The sequence below is a fragment of the Thamnophis elegans genome, chromosome 3 (assembly GCF_009769535.1).
Source record: "Thamnophis elegans isolate rThaEle1 chromosome 3, rThaEle1.pri, whole genome shotgun sequence".
Classification (NCBI taxonomy): Eukaryota; Metazoa; Chordata; class Lepidosauria; order Squamata; family Colubridae; genus Thamnophis; species Thamnophis elegans.
In genome coordinates, this window is record NC_045543.1 from 129224512 (window position 1) to 129249221 (window position 24710).

General features: G+C 44.8%; 1 protein-coding gene across 1 annotated transcript in view; it reads right to left on the bottom strand.

The window, feature by feature from the left end:
• Positions 1-23539, bottom strand: part of NIPBL (NIPBL cohesin loading factor) — a 159922-nt gene extending 136383 nt beyond the window's left edge. The window contains 1 exon segment of the mRNA XM_032214687.1: positions 23031-23539. The gene's annotated coding sequence lies outside the window, so the exon portion shown is untranslated.
• Between the last annotated feature and the right edge of the window lie 1171 nt (positions 23540-24710).

Here is a 24710-nt window from a genome sequence, read left to right on the forward strand (position 1 = left end):
TCAGAGGTCATATCCCCAGGGACATGACCGTGGACAGGATAGAGCCAATTTCAGGGGCAAGGGTCACCAACAGCAGCAGTCCTTTCGACGCCCCTTTCGCGGTGGTTCCAACAACCGCTCCTACCGCAGGTCCAAGTGACAACCAACTGGATCCTCCTATAGGCGGCCGTCTCCAACTAAATGCCGCCCATTGGGAGTTGATCACCACGGACGCGTAGGTCCTCAACCCAGTCAGGCAGGGCCTAACCCTGGAGTTTCTATCCCTTCCCCCGAGGACCTTTGTCCGGTGTCCCGTCCCCTCATCTCTTCCCAAGAGGGAACGCATGCAGGCAGAGATTCAACATCTCCTACAGATAAACACTATAGAGCCAGTCTCCGTAGAGCAAGAAAAGAAGGGGTTCTACTCAATTCTATTTCTTCTTCCCAAAAGCTCCGGGGGGGGGGGCATTCTGGACCTCAAAGCTCTAAACTGACATCTGGCTTAGAAGTGTTTTAAGATGCAATCCCTACAGACCATCCTGGGTTGCATCAGACGAGGGGACAGATTGACCTCTATAGACATGAAGGAGGCGTACCTGCACATCCCCATCCGCAGGCCCCACAGGAGGTTCCTCAGGTTCCACTTCAACAGCAGGCACTACCAATACAGGGCTCTCCCATTTGGCCTGTTGTCAGCACTGAGGACTTTCACAAAGATATTAGCGGTGATAATGGCACACCTACGCTCCGGTCCAATACGACTACTCTGTTACCTCGACGATATCTTGATCCAATCAACATCCTCCGACCAAGCCGTCAGAGATGTCCAACACACCATCTCCACTCTACAACATCACGGGTTCTCGGTGAAAAGAGTCAGCTTACGCCGTCCACCCGCATATTGCATCTAAGTGCACTGATAAGATTCGAAATGTTGCAGAGTGCAACCTCACAACCCACGCTCAGGCTGCTAGGGTAAACCAGCTGGCATCCATCGTGTCACTTTCTCAACTTCCGGGACTCATGATTTCTTGCATAAACATACTTCCATGGGCACGTCTACATGCCCATGAACTACAATGGTTCCTTCTTCCCATCCAGAGGGTGAAGGCCAGCAACACTCCCAAACGTGTCAAGCTCCCCCTGAAGGTAAAGCAGTCCCTTCAGTGGTGGGAATCGCGGGCAGTAATGAAGGGTTGCCTCTTCAGAGAACCAAAATGGCTGGTAGTCACAACCAATGTGAGCCTTCAAGGGTGGGGGGGGGCACTTTCAGGAACAGGTGACACAAGGCAAGTGGTCGCAGAGAGAGGCGACACAGAGCATCAACCTCCTGGAGGTACGGGCAGCCAGGCTAGCCCTGCGCCATTTTCAAAGGGACATTGTGGGCCGCCACATATTGTTATTTACAGACAACATAGCAACGAAGGCCCACATAAACCGCTAGGGGGACATCAGGTCCAGGACCCTCATGGCAGAAGCAGAGATGCTGGGGAGGTGGGCCGAACATCATCTGGCCTCCCTACGAGCGGACCACATCTCAGGAGTGGACAATGTGAGGGCGGACTGACTGAGCCAGACGACCATCGACAACATGGAATGGTGTCTTCATCTCACCACCTTCCACCAGATCATGCTCAGGTTTGGGCTTCCGGTGATCAATCTGTTTGCCAGTCTGGCCAACTCTCAACTCCCGAGGTTCTTCTCAAGGTACACCACTCCGCAAGCAGAGGGGACCGTTGCTCTGTGCTGCCGTTGGCCGAGAGGCCTCATGTATGCCTTCCCACCACTGCCGCTCATTCCACAAGTGATCCAGAAGATTCTGGCAGAAGGAGCAGAGGTTCTTCTCATCGCACCTCATTGGCCCAGGAGATCCTGGTACGCAGACCTTGTCAGTCTCTCCACTCTCAGGCCATGGAGGATACCTCAGGAGATGCTTTCCCTCAGCCAGGGGGCCATAGTACATCCAGATCCCAGTTGGCCGTCTGGTCCTTGAGGGGGAACTCCTCAGGAAAGACAACTTGTCTGACGAAGTCATTCGTACCATACAGGCATTGCGTCATCCTTCCACGACTCACATTTATGACGCCATCTGGGCAGCCTTCGATTCCTGGTGCCGGTCTCATGACATCATCGCAGCTTCAGCTACAGTAGCACAGCTGCTTGAATTTTTGCAGGAGGGGTTGGACAAGGATTTGGCACCCAACACCCTTCGCTGTCAAGTTGCTGCCCTGTCTACCATCTTAACTAGACATTCTTCAGTGTCCTTGGGGCAGCATCCTTAGGTGAAAAGCTTCCTAAAAGGGGCTTCCAATTTACATCCGCCTACTGTTCATAGGTTTCCCACATGGGACCTTCCCCTTGTTCTCAGAGCTCTCACCCAAACTCCATTTGAGCCGATCCGGTCCATCGGTCTTCGGCACCTGATCTTGAAAACTGTTTTCCTCATAGCCATTACATCGGCCATGAGGGTGTCGGAGCTGGCAGGTCTCTCGGTTCGTGAGGACTTGTGTGTATTTCATGCTGACCGTATCATTCTCCGGTTAGATCCGGCCTTTCTGCCGAAAGTGAACTCTCTGTTTCACAGGACTCAAGAAGTAGTGCTTCTTAACTTCTGCCCTCATCCTCAGCATCCCAAAGAGCACACCTGGCACAGGGTAGACGTTCAGCGGACAGTCCGCAGGTACATCAAAAGGACGGAGTGTTTTCGCCGATCCGAATCACTTTTTGTCTCCTTTCAGCCAGGCTCAATGGGACGGAAAGTTTCTCCTACAACTGTTCGCTGGCAGAGGGCTTGTATTAAGTTGGCTACCTACAACAGGGCAAAGCAGTACCACCCAGGGTAACGGCACACTCTACAAGGAGTGCTGCCACCACAGCCAAGTGGAAGACGCAGGCTCCTGTGGAGGAAATATGTCGGGCAGCCACATGGACTTCTCCAACCTTATTCATTAAACACTATCGCATTGACTCCTACGCCGCAGCCAAGGCCGCTTTTGGGAGGAGGGTGTTACAACAAGTTGTAGTGACTCCACGCACCTTGGATGTTTCTGTTTCCCTCCCTGGGACTGCATAGCTTGGGTATGTCACATGCTTGGACTCTCCAAGCAGCTCACAGGAGAATAACTGTTGGCTTACCTGAACGGTCGTTCTCTGGACGCTGCGGGAGAGTCCAACCCCGCCATGTGGTTTACTCCCTCTCTTCGGGATTGCTTCAGCGGTGTGGAGCAAAGACACTAGAACATAACTAGAAGACACTTCGTGCACACGTCCATTACAGACCAACGACTTCATTTTTTAACTGGTCCTCAATGAGGAGAGGAGGCGTGGCTAAGAAAATTAACTCAGTCCTTGGGCGAATAGACTGAATTTAACCCATGCTTGGACTCTCCTGCAATGCCCAGAGAACGACCGTTCAGGTAAGCCAACGGTCATTCTGTACTGCTGCCCCTGCCTTGTGGAACATCCTGCCTCCAGAAGTGAGAAAGGCCTCCACTTTTTTGGTCTTCCCTAAAGAGGTCCAAACATTGCTCTGCGGCCTCATGTGGGGATACAGAGGACCATACAGTCGTGGAGTTTGCTAGCCGCATGAGAGTTCCCTCTGCCTAGCTGTAATAACCAATGTAAATGGCCAATTTGTTTTGTTATTTTTAACTCTTTTGAAGTTTATAACATTATTATATGTGCCCTTCTTCAGGCACCTAGCATGGCTTGTACAGCCACACTCTGCTCCAGCTGAAGCTTCTGAATACTTTTCAAGGGTAGTCCTATGTAGTGTTGTAACAGTCCAACTGATAGATGATACAGGGCATGAGTAACACAGTGAAGAGCCTCCCTGTCGAGGGCATAATTGTTGCACAACATGGAGTTAGGGCCACCACCTGCTCTTCAAGCAGGAGCCGTTTCCAAGAAGAACCCCAAGTTACACACCCGGTCTGGGGTAGTGCAACCCCACCCAAGACCAAAGATGATAGAAGCAGCCATGGTGGCACAGTGCTTAGAATGCTGTATTACAGGCTGATTCTGCTCAGTGACAGGAGTTTAATCCTGACCAGATCAAGGTTGACTCAGCTTTTCATCCTTTTGAGGTTGGTAAAATCAGGATCCAGATTGTTGGGGCAATATGTTGACTTCGTAAACAACTTACAGAATGCTGTAAAGCACTATGAAGTGATATATAAGTCTAAGTGCTTTTATTATTGTTATAAACTCCTGGGATAGAGTGACCTACCTGTCTTACCAGGTTTCAGCTGAAGCCTGCTGTTTCCATCCAGATCTCCACAGTCTCTAGGCATCATAAAAGACTATCCATTGCAACATAATTTCACCCAGGACAGAGATAATAATTGGGTATCATCAGTATATTGGTGATACCTCATGTTGTGAAGATGGATGATCTCACCCAAAGGTCTCAAGTAGATGATGGAAAGTAATGGAGAGAGCACTGGGTCCCACAGTATCCCACAAAGGAGGAACTATGAGCTGGACCTCTCACTGCCTATTAACATTGATTGGGACTGGCCTTAGAGGAAGGGGGTAAACCAACACAAAACTGTGCCACGCAATCCTTCAGGTCAGCCATAAAAGACACTATGGTCGATGGTATCAAAAGTCACTGAGAGGTCAAGGAGAGCACTGATGGATATATCACCTCCATGGAGTTCCTGCCACAGATCATCCATGAGTGATGATCTGGCCCTGAAACCTGACTGAAAATAATCTGGATCAGCGGTCACCTACTGGTGGTCCATGGACCACTGGTGGTCCGTGAGAAAAATTTTGGTGGTCTGCAGAAAAATTATTTGCATTTTTTATATTGCATTAAATAATGGGTCCTCAAACTATGGCCCTGGGCTGGATATGTGCAATGAACGTTTGTGTTGCTGCAGAGTCTCTCTCTTTGGGGTCTTTTTGTGCAGGTAGAGGGGGGAAGAAATTCCGACTTGGAGCCTGCTTCATTCTCCTAGTGCGAGGCTTTGGGCGAAGACTGGAGGGAAGTGCCGCTGGTAGCAAAGAGCTAAAGGCATTGTTCCAATGGGACAACATCATGGCCTGGAACTGGCTGACCATCTCAGCCCAGTGAGCCTCCAGGGGCTGGTATCTGGCCTTACACTCCTGCAGGTCTTCCCTCTGCTTGGAAAGTTTATGCTCCTAGTCATCAGTGACTGCTTCTGATGAGCCTCTTTCTTGGTCAGATCCAATTTGAACTGAGCCAGCTGTTTTGCCAACTCTTTCTCATGGTGGCTGCTTAGCTCCAACAACTGCTTCCTGTTGGGGCCCAAGGGAGCCTGGGTGGGCAGGCAAGGAATAGCTGGGAGGGGAGGGGCGAGTACAGGCTTGTGAGGTGCACCTTGATGTGAGTACCATCAAGGTGGCCACACCCAGCCAGTCACATGACCACCTAGCCACACTCACCCAGCTGGTCATTAGGCAGATCATATTAGTGTTCCGCAGGATTTAAAATTATGAATTTAGTAGTCCCTGAGGTCTGAAAGGTTGGTGGCCCCTGATCTAGATAGGACGTTGGTACTTACCTGATACGCCTCTTCTCATAGTGGGGGGAGAAGTATCCAGACTGGGTTGACCTTGTCCTCTCATTGATTGGAATTGAGTCAGATAAGCTCTTTAGGACATGCCCCTGGCCAGCAGGTACTCCCCAGTTATCGGCGAAGAACTCTATCCGACTCGTTGCACCATTCACTCCAGACTCTTATTCCAGTTATTAGCTTTTATTGCGACTTGCTGGAGATAAAGAATGGTGAACTGTCCAGTGAGTGGACTGAGTCGATAACTGGGGAGTACCTGGTGGCTAGGGGCGTGTCCCAAAGAGCTTATCTGACTCAATCCAATCAATGAGAGGACAAGGTCAACCTAGTCAGGATACTCCTCCCCCCTCACTATGGAGAAAATCTGTTTCCTCTAGGAGCTTCTGAAGTTGCAACACCACCACTTTCCTGACCTTTCCTAAAAAGAGAACAGGAAGAGACTGGACAAAAATTGTGCAACAAGATCCAGCAATGGTTTCTTATGTAGAGGAGCCTCTTTAAAAGGAGCCAGAAACACTTCCTCTGACAAGGATGAATTCACCAATGCATGGACTCACCCACATCTCTCAGGTGGCTTTAACCAGTCAGGAGAGGCATGGCTCTAATATGCAGATGACAGCATTTGAGTTCCACAGGACCCTGTCCACTTTCTCAGGTCTAACAGAATCAAACCATTCCCAGGAAACTTGTTAAGTCTGTTCCCTGGCCATTCCACAGAACTTGCACCATACTTGGCATCCAATTGCGAACAAATCCAAGTGATTTTATCCTCTAAATGCTTAAAAATTCCTCTACCTGGCTCTGGAGATGAAACTCTGGATCACCTTTCCCAAAGAGGGCCCAGGTATCTATGGTATTCCCTTTCCACAGTTCCACATAATATAAATTTTGGTTAAAAAAATGGTTTTTCTTTAGTTGTATTACAAACTGCTGTTCTTTTTCATGTAGTGCAATTTCAGAACTATCAGTATCTCTCTCAAGTTCAAATCTTATCACATACATGTTATTAAAATAAGACTCTCTATAAATATTAACCTGCTTTGCAGATTTTTTTATAAGATTTGACACTTAGTGAATTTTCGAGCTTCAATCTGCATAGATTCTTTACTAAAGAACACGTTTTGAAAGCAGTTACAGTAGCAGTCCATATTTGGCAAACAAACAACTGCACATTTCATCTTAATATCTCTATCAGATAGTGGTAGCAAAGAACTGAACAATTTGAACAACTATGTAACCAGCAGTGACCAAAAATATTAATATGCTGTATTAAAATAAAGAGGATACATTCAAATTACAGATGTGGAGGAGACTCATTTCAAAAACTGTCAACTCAAATTCTCTTAACTCGCAAACTATTAAAGTATAGGTAAAAGGGCGTTGGTACTTACCTGATACGCCTCTTCTCATAGTGGGGGGAGGAGTATCCAGGATGGGTTGACCTTATCCTCTCGTGATTGGTTTGAGTCAGATAAGCTCTTTGGGCTCCGCCCCCTGGAAGTGAGCCTGCCCAGTTTTATGACAAAGAACTCTCTCCGACTCGTTGCATCATTCACTCCAGACTCTTGATTCAGTTTTTTTGCTTTTATTGTCTTCAACATCAATAATTAAATAACAATATAAACCATGAACATAACACTTAGTTGTACAAACATAGTCAGGGAGGGACTGGATACTCCTCCCCCCACTATGAGAAGAGGCGTATCAGGTAAGTACCAACGCCCTTTCTCCATAGTGAGGGGGGAGGAGTATCCAGGATGGGACGTACCAAAGCCTGCACGTCCCTAGGGAGGGAGATCCCTGAGGCCATATGTCCCCCACTCAGGCCTGTTGAGGCACGGGTCCTGCCCTGTGAACCGCCTGCAACACCCTGCGGCCGAACGAGGCCTCTGCCGAGGCAAAGGAGTCCAACTTATAGTTCCTAACAAAAGGAGAGGGGGAAGCCCACGTGGCTGCCCTGCAGATTTTGGCCAGGGATGCTTGTGTGGCCCAGGCCGTGGATGTGGCTGCACTCCGTGTGGAGTGGGCTGTGATATGATTTGGTGTCTGTAACCCCTGCGATTGGTAAGCAGTGGCAATGCAGGTTCGCAACCACCTGCCGATAGTGGTGGAAGTTACCTTATTACCCAGGGATCCTGGTTGGAAGGAGACAAACAGGGCTTCGGATTTCCTGTTTGGCCTGGTTCTCCTGAGGTAAATCCTCAGAGCCCTCCTAACGTCCAGAGTGTGCCACTTCCTCTCCAATGGGTGAGAAGGGTCTGGACAGAAGTTGGGCAAAATCAGTTCCTGGGCCCGATGGAAGCAGGAGCACACCTTGGGAATGAAGGATGGATCCAGCCGTAACACCACCCTATCTTGGTGAAAGACACAGAGATCCTCCCTGGTGGACAGCGCCTGCAGTTCGGATATCCGCCTGGCGGAAGTGATGGCCACCAGGAAAGCCACCTTCAGGGTCAGGAACTTAAGGGAAACTGTTTGTAATGGCTCAAATGGGGCGCCCGTTAGAGCGTCCAATACCCTGTGTAAATCCCAGGAAGGGTACCTGTGTACCGTAGGTGGTCTGAGGTTGGAGGCCCCCTTAAGGAATTGCCTGACCATGGGGTGGTGCGTCAGGCTCTGGTTTCTGCCACACAGGAGAACTGATGAGATGGCTGAGACCTGTCTCCTAATTGTGTTAGGAGCTAACCCTCTATCCAGGCCCGCCTGGAGGAAGTCCAGGACCTGAGGCACCGTAGCCTGGATGGGGTTGAACCCCTGGGAGTTGCACCAAGAGTCAAAGGCCCGCCACGTGGAGCCATAGATGCGCTCTGTGGAGGGCCTGCGGGCGGCCTGGATAGTCCTTATCACCCTGGGGGAGAAGAGGTCTTTCCTCAGGATGCTCCGCTCAACCGCCAAGCGGTCAACTGGAGCCATTGAGGATCCGGGTGCTCCAGCGCCCCCTGGCTGAGGGATATCCTCTCCTGGGGAATTCTCCAGGGCCTCTCCACCGACAGAGACTGGAGATCTGCAAACCAAGGCCTCCGGGGCCAATGAGGAGCCAACAGAACCACTTCCGCCCCCTCCTGAAGGATCTTCCGGATGACCCTGGGAATCAGGGGCAAGGGAGGAAAGGCATACAAAAGACCCCTGGGCCATGAGCTCCGCAGAGTGTCCGTCCCTTCCGCCCCCCGTGTCCGGTACCTGGAGAAGAACCTCGGGAGCTGAGTGTTGAGGGGAGTGGCGAACAGATCGACTTCCGGGCGCCCGAAGCGCTCGGCCACCTCCTCGAATATCGCAGGCTGTAGCCTCCACTCTGAGTTGTCCACCTCGGCCCGGCTGAGCCAGTCGGCCCTGGTGTTGTCCACCCCCGCTATGTGATCTGCCCTCAAGGACCGGAGGTTCCTTTCGGCCCACTGACCCAGACGTTTGGCCTCCTTCATGAGGGCCCTTGATCTTGTCCCCCCCTGTCTGTTTATGTGAGCCTTGGTGGTGATATTGTCTGTGAGGACTAATATGTGCTGGCCCCTGACCGAATTCTGGAACCGTAACAGAGCCAGGCGGACCGCCCTGAGCTCCAACCAGTTTATGTTGTGAGTCCCTTCCGCCTGAGTCCACTCTCCTTGCGCCATCTGAGCCAGCAGATGGGCACCCCACCCACTCAGACTGGCGTCCGTCGTTACCGTCAAGCGGTCTGGTGTCCAGAAGGTTTCGCCCTTTGTGATCGCTGGGGATGTCCACCAAGCCAGGGAGCGGGAGACGTCTAGCGGGAGAAGTACCTTGGTCTGCGAACAGCTCGTGCGTCTTCGCTGGAACGGCAAGAGGAACCATTGGAGATCTCTGGTGTGGAGGCGAGCCCACGGGACGATGCCAATGGCGGAGACCATGGTGCCTAGTAGTTTAGACAGAGTGGCTAGGGACACCTTGCGCTTCCTGGCTATCGAGGAGGCTAGCTGTCTAAGCGCTATCTGTCTGTCGGGTGACAGGAAGACCATGCCCGCCTGGGTGTCTATTCTGGCTCCTAGGTGAATCAGACTAGTAGAGGGGTGGAGGTGACTCTTGGCTAGGTTCACTGTAAACCCATGGTCCCTCAGGACTGACATGGTGATGTCTAGGTCTCGCAGAGCGCCCCTAAAGGAAGATGACTGCAGGAGCAGATCATCCAGGTAACATTGGATGCGCACCGGGACCTGTCTCAGGTGCGCTGCCAGCGCTGCCATTACCTTTGTGAATACCCTCGGGGCCGAAGACAGCCCGAAGGGGAGGGCCCGGTACTGATAGTGGTGACCCATGTAGCAGAACCTGAGATACCTACGGTGATCCTGGGCAATGGGGATGTGCAGATAGGCCTCAGTGAGGTCTATGGAAGTGAGAAAGTCTCCTTGTCTAACCCCCTCCAAGATAGAGTGTAGGGAGTGCATCTTGAACCTCCTATAGCGAATGGAACGGTTCAGGCGTTTCAAGTCAAGGATCGCTCTCCAGCCCCCAGAGGCCTTGGGGATGACAAACAGGATGGAATAGTGCCCCTGACCCTGTTGCTCTGGAGGCACTGGCTGGATCGCCCGGATCTCCAACAGGTGTTGGATGGCTTCCTGCATCAGCAGCCTCCGGGTCGGGTTCTTAGAAACCGGACATATCCGGAAGAAGCTCGGGGGACTGGAAAGAAATTCGAGTGAAAGGCCGTGCCTGATGGTCTTCTGCACCCATCTGTCAGAGGAGGTGAGGTCCCAGCGGTCAGCGAAGTGCGCTAAGCACCCCCCAATGGGGAGAACGCTGGACCTAGCTTTAATATTTGCGGAAGGAGCGCCCCCCTCCGCCTCCTCCGCCCCCTCGAAAGGGCCGCTTCTGTTGCCTGCCTATTTGCTGTCTGTCTGGGTACCTCTGTCTAGCAGGGAATCCCCCTTGATACTGCCTGCCTCCTGAGAAACCTGCCTCTGACCCCCTAAGGAAGTCCTGACCCCGAAAGAAGGAACCAGAGTCCTGACCCCGGGAGTAGGAGCGTCTGGGGTATGGAGTTGACCTGAAGCTGCCTTTCTTCTGGGCAGTGGCGAGGACCTTCCTCTTGTCCTTGTTCTCAACCAGGAACCGGTCCAGAGCCGAGCCAAAGAGGGAGTCCCCTGTGAAGGGGGCTGAAGCCAGGCGCCACTTGTGACGAACCTCCACCTGCCACTGTCGAAGCCACAGCAGCCTGCGTGATGCCACCGACGATGCGATCGGCCTGGAAGCGAATCTGGCTGCAGCCAGGGTGGCATCCGATGAGAACTGGATGGCCGCTGCCAGCCTGTTGATGTCCTGATGTGACCGGGCATCTGCTATGGGGGTGCGTTGCTGTAGCTCCTGCAGCCACAGCAAGGACGATCTGATGATGAAAGAGGCTGTGGTGGATGCTTTCACAGCCCAGGCCGCTGCTAAATGGCCCCTCTGCAAGGTGAGGTCTGCCTTCTTGTCCTCCGCCTTCAAGGCATCCTCTGGCTCCCCAGGCATGTTGGTGGATGTATGAAGAGCCACGATTGGATCATCTATGGTGGGCTGTGCAAGTAGCTTAGCCAGCTCTTGGTCCACATTGAAGAACATCCTGTCTGAAGAGGAGGGTGAGGGGCCCTTTGTAGGAGATGCCCATTGGCGCCTTATCAGGCCTAGGAAGGTCTTGGGCGTAGGAACAGTGTCTGCCTCGATGGCCTGCTCATCAAAGATGTTCTCTGCTGAGAGGCCCTGGCGTTGGGGTGTGGCTTCCGCTGCTTTGTTGCCTAGCTTGACCGTTGCCTTGGCCTTGAAGAGCAGGGACTCAAACAGTGAGGGCTGGAACAACCCAGTGAATGTGGGTTTAGGAGGAGGCATGCCTTCATCCTCTGATAGCTTGAGTTCTCTGATCTCGCCTTCCTCACTTTCATTGTCACTGTCCTCCTGGGATGAATCTGAGGAGCTGTGAATCTCTTCCTCCTGGGCCTCTGGGAATTCAGGGGCCCTGGGGGTGGGGGGGAGGGGGGCCCCCTGAGGCTGTGGCTGCTGGAATGCTGCAGCCATGTATTGCTGAAAGGCCTGCATCATTAATTCTTGGAAGTTGGGGGCTCCTGTGGGAGGCGCTGGGTTGGGGCTGAAGCCCCCCTGAGCAGGGGGGGGCTGCCCAAAAGGGGAAAGCCAGTAGGCAAGGCTGCCCCCACAGTAGGGGTGATAGGGGATTGCCACCCCTGAGTGGAGCCCCAAAGCCCCGAGGTGTCTATAGGGATCCTTGTTGGCAGGGCTGGATTCTCCCCTGAGCCTCCGCTGGATAAGGGAGTGCCTGAATTTTCCCCCCCTTTGCCTGGGGCGTTCTGATGGCTGGCTGCTTGGTTGCAAAGCCTCTCCAAAGCCTTATGCCTCCTCCGCTCGTATTTAGAGGGCTTGGGAGGCTTGTGACCCCTCCCTTCCTCTGGATCTGCCCTGGGGGAAAGGTGCTTGGTTTTGCATTTAGCCTTTCCTCTTCCCCCCCCTCCTCGGGCAGTCTCTGGGGAAGCCACTGACCTGGGTGCTTGTTCTTCTGCCCCTCCGGTGGGGCTGCAGTCCCTGCTTGCAACTGCCTGGGATTCTCCTTCCTGATAGTTGCTGGGCGCCGCCATCTTGGACCACGTGGGTCCTCCCGGCTTCAAAATGGCGCCGACCGGCTTGCAAAGGGGCGCGAAATTTAAAAGTGCCTGAAGCGAGGCTTGAGCTCCTGAGAGCTTGCCCCGTGCGCTCCCAGCCGGATTCTCTTCCTCCTGCCTCTCCTCCGATGCCGCTGTGGCCAGGAACAGCTTCTTCAGCTTCCTCACGATCCTCTGGCCACGTGGAGGCAGCGCGGGCGCTCCAGGGCGTTTGAAAGCCCTGGTTCGTCGCTCAACCCTTGAGGGGAGCAACGGAGCGCTCCAGCGACTTACAAGCCTCAGCGGTTGGGGCTGCCTGCTAGAGGCTTGTGCCCGTCCTCCTGGTTAGGGCTGCCTGCTAGAGGCTTTTGCCCTTTCTCCTGCTGCCTGGTCAAGCTCCTCACTGAGAGTCTTCGGATCTCCTCAGTGTCCAGGGCAGCCTGCCGCCCCAGGGGGGTAGTGGCAGTTCCAATCTTGCAGGAGGAGGCTTTGTGTGAAGCAGGGAGGCAAACTCGACGGGTCCAAATGAATTTTCCTTTAGATCCTAGTAAATTCCTGGAGCTCTCGAATGAGCAACTTCTCACGATGGATTTGAGTCAGAAAACTGGGCAGGCTCACTTCCAGGGGGCGGAGCCCAAAGAGCTTATCTGACTCAAACCAATCACGAGAGGATAAGGTCAACCCATCCTGGATACTCCTCCCCCCTCACTATGGAGAAGGTAAAGGTTCCCTTTGCACATATGTGCTAGTTGTTCCTGACTCTAGGGGGCAGCGCTCATCTCCATTTCAAAGCCGAAGAGCCAGTGCTATCCGAAGACGTCTCTGTGGTCATGTGGCCTATACATTAAAGTATAGGATGAGGGAAACAGAAATAATGTTGACCACAAATAAAATATGCTTAATCTATAAGTTCTATGTCTCAGATGATCAACAAGTCCATGAAAACATTCCTGGAAACTCTAATTATGGTTTTTTTCAAACTAAGCACAAACAAACTGAATCTGAATCTTGAAAATGTTTACATTCCTTTTCTCAGAATCAGCATTTAAACTCATTCCCTGTGACTCAAAATCTGATATATGATTCAATTTGCAACATAAACTTCAACAGATTCCCAGCTAAAGGAACAGATTTATCCATTTTCATATTCTAACTGTGCTCTAATAAGAAAGCAGTGTAGTTCTATTATGTAAGAATAGATAATACACATTTTATCTAAGAAACCACTGAAAGAAAGAAAAAAGAGATGGGACGTAATTCTGATACCAATTCTTGCTTTTTCTCTGATGTTAACTACAAACTAAATATTGTAGCTAGGTTAGAGAAGTATTATATTGACTAATTTACTTGAGAATTAACTTGAAATAAACCTTCATTTAACTTCAAGTTATTTTGGCAACTATGATGGGTATAATGTCCACACTGTACAAGTAAATCATAGAACTTTGCTTTTCTTTTTGCCAGCAGTTCCCTGTATTTCCACAAAAACAGATCCCAGGCAATACCATAACTCTCCAAGCAGAACTACTCATTTTACTGCAGCTCTATTTTTCAGGAAAAGATAATAACTTTATTAAACTTAGATTGTACCTAGAAAGAATTCTAAAATTAAAGTCAACAGAATTGGTCTGTTCTTAAACTGCATGAATCTTGCTTTAACAAACTGAAAATAGTACTTATTGCTGAAGGACAAAAATACTGCAGAATTAAATCAATTACTTTGAATTATAATTGTATTCCTGCGATATTATAGCAGCAGCAATGAGTCCAACATTTAAAATCACAGAACAGCTTTAAAATCCAAGGTGAAATGTGCAGTCACATATAGCAGAAATAATCAAAGATATGTAGTTATGCAGGCAAATTCCATGCTGAAGCCACCTGCCTAGCATATTTGAGAGGTATCCCAACTATTACCTGCTGAGTTTTCAAATTTGTGTATAAATAGGATTATGGAGCTATATTATAGGTAGAAAACTCAAGCACAATACTTTTGAATCTCAGTATCTCAAAACTTGATTATTTTGTATTACACAAAAAATCAAATGAAAGTTTAAAATTATCCATAATTCATAGAAACTAATTTCAGTAGTACAATATCATCACATAAGCTAAAATCTGATCTTAACAGAATACAACAATTAAGAGGAAATAAATTAGAGAATTAGGAGAAATAAAAAAGCAAGGACGTATTGAAACTTTTTTTTCCAAAAATTTATTTGCAGGTACAAGCTGCTGCCTAACCTCCATACTGAGTTATGAGAACAAGTGATCACATACATAATGCACACACAAATACTTCCTTAGAAATATTTCAACTTTCTTCACACTGCTAATATTAGCATTCTTGGCCGATGCACATCACAGCCAACAGAAACATCCTAATCTTATCTGCTAACTACCAATGTATTACTCTACAGGTTCCATATTGATGCATCTAAGTGCAAAAATTGTAATTATACACAGCATTTTTAACTGATAGTCCTTGGAAAGGCATAGTTATTTTTCCACTTTTTGTTTTAAGTATATTAACATTATATTCTTCTAAGATAAAGGTCCCCCTCGCACATATGTGCTAATTGTTCCCGACTCTAGGGGGTGGTGCTCATCTCCAAAACCAAAGAGCCAATGCTGTCCGAAGACATCTCCATGGTCATGTGGCCGGCATGACTAAACGCCAATGGCGCATGAAATGCATTTTTTTGGGGGGGGAGAAAGATCTGTGTTTTTATTTGGTAGAATGTTTTTTTTAATTGAATGCTGGCCAATCACTGCTAATTATACTATGAATATATTTACAAGTTACTTATGTGCAATTCATACTGTGCCTGTTCCTTGTTCAACATTATTCAGGAAAATCAGGAAAGATTACTCTAGTTCATTTTGAATGGAAAATATATTATTTTTATCACTGAACGTGCATTTTTTGTGAAGCATAAGTGGCAGAATCAATGGGATACATATGATTATTCTGCCATCTTTATTGTTAAGAGCACCAGTTCACTTATACTTTAGTTTTATTATTCCTGTATTACCTCAACTATTAATTAGGGTGGATGTATCTCATGTTTATAATCTTTAGTTTTTTATGTTTTATAAGTTTGTGGTTTATGGGACCAAGGCATAGTTTCTGACTTTGTCACCAGAATCTGCACAATCACCATGCCAGCTTCTTAACTGTAACGAATACTATATTCTATATGTTTAGTTTAAAACTGAATATAAGATGATGATCTAAATTTTATTTTGGATTACAACAGACAATAAAATATACATTTCAAACTCACACATAGTATGTTCAAATTTGAGTGTCAGAAGCAAAATTTCAACCATTGTTACAGAAGCTGCCCCAGAATGAAATAGTGGCACAGCATGTTAACTATATCCTGCAACTACTTTATGCTTTTACTGCTTCCTTAATTTTAAAATAATAAGCTATTCCTGGCTCTAAGTTAATTAACTGAATTATGGAAGATGCATGTGCAGAATATAGGTGGTCCTCAACTTACGACCACAAATGAGCCCAAAATTTGTTGCTAAATGAGACAGAAATTAAGTTTGTCCCATTTCTTGCCACAGTTGTTAAGTGAATCACTGCAGATGTCAAATTAATAACATGTTTGTTAAGTGAATCTGGCTTCCCCATTGCCTTTGCTTGTCAGGAGGTTATAAAAGATAATCACATGAGCCTGGACAATGCACTACACTGAGATTCATAAATATGAGTCAGTTGCTAACATGGTGGATAAAAATTGATGGGTTTTTTTTTTGAAAAAAATAAAAAAATCAGATTTTTAAATTTTAAATCCAATTTTTTAAATTTCTTTTATTTTTATCAAATTTATTTTAATAAAATGCTTTTGGAGTAAAAAAATCTATCTAAAGATAGTTTTCTATTTAAGATACATTAATAATTTAGTTTATTCAGCATGAAATGGGGCTTAGTTATGTAGCATGAGGCTGTATATTCTGCAATATTGGGACTGTCGATGAGTCAACAACAGGTCAGAGGAGGAGCTGCTGCAGGACAGAGATGACAGTTGCCCTTTAAAAAGTATGATTTACATCCACTTGATTTAAATCAAATCCACCTGGTTGCTAAGCATCTGAATTCTGATCAGGTGATGATGGGAATGCAGCAATGGTTATAAGTGTGAAAAATGGTCAAACGTCATTTTTTCAATGCCACTGTAGCTTCGAATGCCCACTTAATGAACTGTTGTAAGTCAAGGACTACCTGTAGCAGGTGTGGAATGTTGCGAAGTAAACCTGACAGTTGAAGAAAGGAGGACATTGGGAGAATATCTGAAGGACAATAACAGAGTTGGAAAAGACCTTGGTGGTCTTCTAGTCCAACCCTCTGCTCAGGCAGGAAACACTCTTATCATTTTGGAGCACCTCTCCCTGCCTCTTCTTGCATGAAAGGCTGCATCAAAAACTGGGCATGCGCAGTAGAAAGAGGCGGGACTAAAGAAATGACTGACTCAGCCTCAAAGCAAGGAAGGAGAGAAACCCATGAATTGTATTATCCTGTCAGCACAATGGAGAATAAAATAATGTACATGACCAGTACATTTTTTAAAAGCAGGCAAAGTAGATAACAACCTGGCAATGGCTAAGAGTAGGAAATTGAAGAGACAAATAGAGGAGCTAATTCTGGCTGCACACGACCAAGCTTTAAAAAAAACAAACCTTGTCACAAGGTCAGAATTGAGAAGACAACAACAGAGAGCAAAATACCGTCTGTGCAAAGAAGCTGAAGAAACAGTGGACCACCTATGGTAGTTAGCTACAGCAAGATTATCAGACAGACTGATGATCATGACAACAACATGACAAAGTAGCAACAATAATGCATTGGAAGAACTGCTAGCAAAAATTGATGGGACCACAAGAGAAATAGAAAATGAAGAAGCTAAAGTGCAGCAGGATTTTAAAATCCAAACAGAAGGCACTTCCCACATAATACTCTAAAACTTACAACTGTCCTGCAAAACACCTGCAAAAAATAGTAGAACGGCCGGGGCAAAAAGAAAAAAAGCAAAGATAGTATCGATAGTAATATATTTAATAGGCACTTTGGGTGCAACTCCAAAACATTCTGAGCACCACTTGAACACCATCAGCATTGATAAAATCACCATCAATTAACTGTAAAATGCAGCTTTATTTGCAACCATTTACATCCTGTGATACCTTTAACACCCTTAACAAACCACATCTGCCTAACTCAAGATCTTGAGAAGGGCTCAATAGGTAAATAAAAATGCCATATCCAGTCCAAACAAATGGATGACTCAACGATGAACAATATTATTAATAGCAATAGTGGATGTTACAATAGTTGGAGATAGCAGAATAGAAGAGAAACAACTAAAAACAATCACAAAATACAAAGACCTGCAAATAAAAGTACTGTGGCAAAAGAAAACAAAAATAGTACCAAAGATTAATAGACACTTTGGGTGCAATCAAAGAACATCTATAGGTTTACCGGTAGATAAAAATACCAAATGCTATCTGTACACCTGGCTGACTGTGAAACCAACCATAGTAATGCCCACAAAGGATAATTATTTAATAATACTTCAGAGTTAACTTGTAGAGTTGAGTTCTAAAACTGAAACTAAGAAGTTCTAAAATTTATGCAGAGCTAAGGATATATAAGAATGTATCTTTAGCTTTCATTTAGTATGTAGAATTCAAGCATTCCCTAAAAAAACTTGTAAGAAAAATGTGTATTATTTTCATAGTAAACCCATTCAAAAGCTAGCTTTCTTTTCAAATTGATAAATAACTTCAAATCAAATATTTTTACTGTTCAATGATATTACACGTATTACATGTAGCAATAATTGCAAACAAAAACGTACTGATACTACAAGTTAATAAAAGATAGACCACAAGTCAATTTAGGCTTTTAAACTTGCATCTTGATATAAACCAAAATAGAGTAGTATGCAAAAGATAAAGAAAATGGAATAAATCTCACCTGCACATTAATTATTGTTTAATTCTACCTGGTATTATATTACAGTGAATATTATACTAGAGCCTGGTTGAACAAAATGTGGCATATATAAAATTAATCAAGACCATTCATTATAACAAAATATAGTATAATGAAACATTGGCCAATGATTCACCTATTATATCATCACAATCAAACAATCTTCTCAGATAAGGAGTACTGTATTCTTAAAGCAGACCTCAAGAATTTGCTGAGAATAAACAATTACAATATCCTGGCCTAATAACAATAGCACTTAAGACTTATATACTACTCCTTAGTGCTTTACAGCAGAGTTTACAATGTCAGCACGTTGCCCCCAATAATCTGGGTTTTATTTTACCGACGTTGGAAGGATGGAAGGCTGAATCAACTAAAAACTGGTCAGGATCGAACTCCATCAGGCTATGGGCAGAGTTGGCCTGTAATACTGCCTTCTGACCACCGTGCCACAACGGCACGTATAATAACAGATAAGTACATAAAGATAAACAAAGACCTAATTGAGAATGTTCTATCAATTTCCTAACTCAGCATATGCAAGCATTTTGTTATGTTCAATCTGGGATTTACATCCAAGGTTCTTTGAACATAGCTCCACCCTGCTCAGCATTCAAAGTCAGAATGCTCCAGGAGAGAAGCCATAATTTATCTTTAATTTCCTATCCTTGTAGGTAAAAAAAATAGTTTTAAACAAAAATTAAACATAGTAAGCCAGGATCTTATCTCAGTTCTGGTTAAGTTGATCTCAGCATGGTAAAGTACAGATTATCTGAGTAGTTTTTGCAGATATTTTCACTGAATGAACTCATAGGCAAATTGATGTACAGTCTTAATTATAATTCGTATAAGAGTTTGCCTCAATTACTTTTAACCTGGCTGAGACTTATTTGGCTCCTCTAGTACAGTTTAAGAAGTACAAAGTAAGTGTTACATTATTTGATTTGTTATGAGAAATATAGCGTATTATGTCCTAGCATAAAGTACTATCCCCAAGTATTTGAAACATGTCACCAATATTCGAAACGAACTTCTTTGGTTTCTTAACAAAGGTATCTTGGCAAAACTTAATGTTCAGCAAGTGATTTTTACAAAAGAAGCTCAAAGACCTCAACTGACTGTTCTTAAAAGATACATTTAAAAGATTTAAAATAAAAACTTGAAAGCATATCGATAATGAAGCAAAAAATACATCTTAACATCTTAAAATCACACACAACTGCAAATCTGATACATTTAAATATGATAAAGAAAAATGTTTTATTAAATAATTCTTCTTAAACTTTAGTAACAAAATTTTTGTAAAACCAAACAAAATTTAATCATTACCATTTTTAAACAAGTCTTCAGTTTAGTTGAACAAATAACTGCAGGACCAAATACAGCTTGCCATTACTACTGAGTTTGTGTTTGTATGTTTATAGACACATAGATACAAAATGTCCTACAAACAGAGCATTCCTGTCCTGCTTGGAATATATGGAAGCAAATTTCACCATTACGAATCAGATTTGTTTTCATAAGGCAATGAATTTATGTAGTCAAAAGCAAAAAACAATTTTAAATATACATTATTTTTTATCAGACATAAGGCATAGTTTAGAGTTCCTTTCTTCCTACACTGAATATTGTTCATTTTTATTAATTTTGTTATTTTATAGAAAGATTAAGACATATTATAAAATGATAATACATTGAGGCTTCTTATAATAAAATATGACACTTTTTTCACCATCACTGCAAAATTTGTAAATAATTTTCTTGCATTCTCAGTAAGTTGACATGCTCTACAAAAGCTACATTTGCCATATATATATATATATATATATATATATATATATATATATATATATATATATATATCACACATTACCAAAATAAACAATTGCAAAAGTTTTTAGTCATAATGCCACCTTCTGTAGATCCATTGTTAGAAGGAATATCTAGAATAATTTTTGAGCAGCTTCTTAAATTTTACTTTAAAAGTGGCTATGTTGAATAGACATATAAAACTGTTACACTTGAGACAAACTCAAGTTTTACTTAATTTTTAAATGCATTCCTCTTTGTTTCTGAAATTATTTCAAATGTTTACAAAACAAACTCTCTCAGACATAATAATCTATTTAAATTCCTGTCAAGAATCCAATCTTTTGTTATCTCATTATCATTTATTTTAATGGAAGACAATGCTTTCATTTAAAATTAGTATAATTGGAATTATGAAATTGTAATAAATATTATATATCAATACACCATTCACCTATTTTTAAAATATTGTTTAAGAACTCAAATAATTGAAAGTGTGCATCATTTTATAAATACTCAGAAATTATGGGGAAATTGCCATAACTATAGCATTCTAATCAAATATTAGACTAGACAGTGTAAGAAATACAGAGTAAGTGTTATATTACTTGGGTTGTTATGAGAAATACAGTGTATTATGTTCTATGTGTTTATAGAAATGGCTACTTTATATTATTATGAGAGGGAAAAGCTGTGGTTTGATGTTAAATGCCTTTTTTTACTGCAACAGAGGGAGTCGGAAGTCAATGTTTCTTTTTTTTCTTTTTTCCAGGTGTCCCTCACTTTTCTTTCCCCTTTTCTCCCCCCTCTTCCTATTTACTTTTGTATTTTACCTTATAACTTAATAAATATGGTAAACACTGGAAATATTAGAATAATAAAATATTTTATATTTTAAGAAATGTCCTAGCAATTTTCTCTAAGCTGCTTGAGAGCAACAGTTTTGGCACCATAGTTTCTTATTATATACACTGAAATATGCCAAGGCTATTATCAAAATAATTTCAGGCATCTTAGAAACACTTCAAATTGAATGTACTGAGTTCTTTTTAATACACAGTACATTGTATGGATATTATCAAATACATGAAACATTTAAATGAAATACAAAGGAACAGTGAAAAACCCATACACCTATAAGAAAACTGATTCAAGAGCAAATTTTACATTAAAATAATTTACTGAAGACACAAGATATGAGATAAACCTCATTTCAACTTAAGCAAAATCCCAAATATTTAATATAAGCAACAGAAGAATCTTCATATATGTTACTTTCTGATTATGAATAATACTGTATTTGATTATTCTCTGAACAGACCCTCATTTTCTGCAAATTAGAACTATTCCAGACCTTTAAATAAACAGTTAAACACAGAGAGACAGACTCAACCTCCCCCACACAAGAGCATTTTAAAGCAACTTGTAGCTCATGCTTGAAATAATAAAGTTCAAAAATAAAAAGCTACTTTTTCAGACTGAAAATGGTTTCTCTCCCTTGCATATAGGCCTGAGGCCCTATTGCAAACAGTGTTTAACAGGCCCAGGCAGCACAAAGACAGGAATGGCAGATTACAGGGAGGGAGGGAGAGAGGCCGGGTTTGGGGCTCAGCAGGATCTTCAGGCTTTTTAAAATTCAAACTGCTGCCTGACCAATACAAATCACGGACACACTGCTGACTACTACATGGATTTACAGCATTAAAAACACGCCTCCTATGTGACAGCTATATTAACTTCATCCTTTTAAACATGTATCAGGCCATAAAAGCACAATTGTACTTTCTTAACAAAAGTTACATTACTGAGAAATATTAAATGTAAGACTAACTTCCCAAAAAATTGGAACATCTACAACTTAGTAAGAACTGAGCACAATTAAATGTCACTTTGTCTTACCCACCCCAGGATTTAAATTGGTTTTAAAAATAGCTATCAGACCAGCTGAATATCACAATTCCTTACACCTCTATATCGGAGAAATATAGATTTCTCTATATGAGAAATTAGAATTACACTGGAAAAAAATTACAGGCATCTATCTATCTGGTTTCTCAAAAATCCTAATGTTTTTACTAAAATCATTCTTTATTTGTGAGTATTACAGGATTATTAACTTTCAGGTATCTGATTCAAAGTTACACAAACTAGACACATTTGAAAGTAAGAATATTTTTCAACCCAATAACATAGGCTATTCAGAGGTATGCATCACGGTCTTAAATACAACGTATTCCCATATAAACATACTTAAAACGGCAGGCTCAATTACAATAGCAGTGGCCTGACCTTTAAAACGTCAACTAGCTACATAGATAACCCTTTTTCAAATAGGATACCTGTTCTTACAAAATAACTCTTTCTTCTTAAGGACCAAAATAGCTGTTCACTGTGTATGTAGAAAGTATGTCATAAATGGTACTAGGCAACCCATGGACTCCTAGTGAACTGGATATGTTTGTTCTGCAAATTATTCAGTAGGAACTAGTTTTACTTTTACAACGCATTTGAGGGGATGTATACAATATTAACCATACGTATCCAACTACAAATTTGAAACTAAGACAAATAAAAGATGCAACTGTTGCAAACGGAAAACAAACGGGCGCCCGTCTCTCCTCTATTCTAACTAGGACCATTACGTTCGTCTCTTTCCTTTCCGCACTCCCCCCCCCCTCCCGAAGTTGTAAATATGGCACAGGTTCGGTGCCCAGTCGCTGTTTAACTGTATTGTTTCCTCCTCCCACTTTTGCTCTCGGGCGCCGAGGCCTGTCACAGTGAAACCACTTCGACTCTCTCATCCCCGAGCTGGAGTGAAAGCGCTGGCCGCTGGGCCTGCGCCCTCCTCCGGGCCTAGGCATCTCCAGCAGCTCGGCAGAAACCACTCTCATCCGCCAAACCCCGAGAGGAGGAGGCGGAGAGAAACGTGAAACACCCCTGGCTGCCACTCATTATTCACCCCCCCCCTCTTTTCTCCCACACCGGCCGAAAAGGCTAATCCCCGCTCTGCTTCCAGACTGGGCCGCCTCGCCTGAAAGAAGGCCCAACTCGCCGCTTATCTTGAAGCGAATAGAAGAAACCCGGAGACGGGAAAGCGCGAGCGGGGGCTTTTACCTGAGCTAAGCGTCGTCTGAATCCAACCGAAAACCAAGCGGTGGGGGGGGGGAGGAAAGGAAAAAAAATCCGCCCCCCTCCCTCCTCAGAGGATCCGCCACTGGGCCGCCGCGGAGCGGGAGGAGGAGGAGGGGAGATAATATAACAACAATAATCCGGGCCGGGAGGGGGGCTGGCTCCTCTTCCGTCTCCTCCTCAGTGCAGCGAACATGTAGAGCCGAGGAGGGGAGGAGAGCGGCCGAAGCGAATCCCTGAAGTCGCCGCCGCCACCGTCTTCTTCTTCTTCTTCTTCTTCCTCCTCTTTTTATTTTTCTTCTTCCTTCTCCTTCTTGCCGTCGTCCTCCCAGCGAGCTTGATTCACCCCAACATCCACACAGGCCGGGCCGAACCGGATTCGATAAACACCTCACGCACCCACCGAGCGACCAACCCCGGGAGGGGAGGGAGGAAAGGAGCGAGCGGAGGGGAGGGGGATCTCCTCGGCCGCGGCTTGTTCCTTCTCTTCTTCCGCCGCCGTCACCGCCTCCGCCTCTCCTTCTGTGGACGCGGTCGGGGCGGGGCAGGGAGGGGATCGCTTGGGTTACGGTGAGTCGGTACCGAGGAGGGAGGAAAGGAAGAGGGAGGAAAAAAATAAGAGGCTGCGTGAATGTGTCGCTCTCGCTCCCTCTCAGAACAAAATGCCGACCGGAAGTGCAGTTGGAGGAATGACTCCCTCCACCGGCGCCAAACACCAACAAGCTCCCCCTTCTCGCTCTTGCTCGCCGCGGCCGTCGGCTTCGCTCGTTTGGCTTCTCCCTTCCGAGGAGAACAGCTGGACCGTATCTGGAGTTCGCTGCCTCTTCGCGACAGCTGATGGCCGCCCTGCGTCGCGTGTCGGAACGTTGTGCTCCTGGCTTCCTTCTTCCTCGCAGTTTCTCTTTCTTTTTTCTTCCCTGCCTCTCTTTCTGAAGTGCCGGAGGAAAGCCGGAGCGTACAGATAAAAGTCTGACCTGCTGAAGAGAACTCCTGCGAACTGTCAACATGAGTAACGTGCCTGAGATAATTTTGTAAAGATCTTGTATCTTTTTGCCTCTTTTTTTTTTGCCTTTTAAATAGGTTCTTTGTAAACTCTTGGTATCATGGAAGAGAATAGAAGAGAAAATGTGTCTTATAAAAATACTTATCTTAGAAGATATTTTCTTGTAAAAATACTTATCGTTCTTGGGAAAGTCTGTTCATCGGGTTTTCACAACTCGAAGGCTGAAAGGTTATTCGCCCTTGTAGTACCTTGCTTTTCTGTCCCATTAACGTTTGTGCCTGATTCGGGTTTCGACGACTTGAAGCTTCCATTACATTCTGATTTTTAGAATAGAGGTGCTTTTTGCCCCAACCTTTTTTTTTTTTTTAGGTAATGTGAAGTGAAAGCATTCCTCTTTAGATAATGGGGGTTTTGTTGATTCCTGACATACATTATGCATTGGGGAAGATAGTGACAATCTGTAAAGATATTTTGTATTCATGTAAATTTTGGGAGCAATGAATCAAAAGGAAGTAATTTCAGCTTAATTAAATGTCTTCTGTTTCAGTGTTTTGGCTTTTATTGTGGTGCAGCACATCCTGGTGTTTTATTTTGAAAGATAAGAAATCTAGAATACTGTAATCCATAGTAAAAATGGAAGTAGAGCATTGCTAATTTTCAAA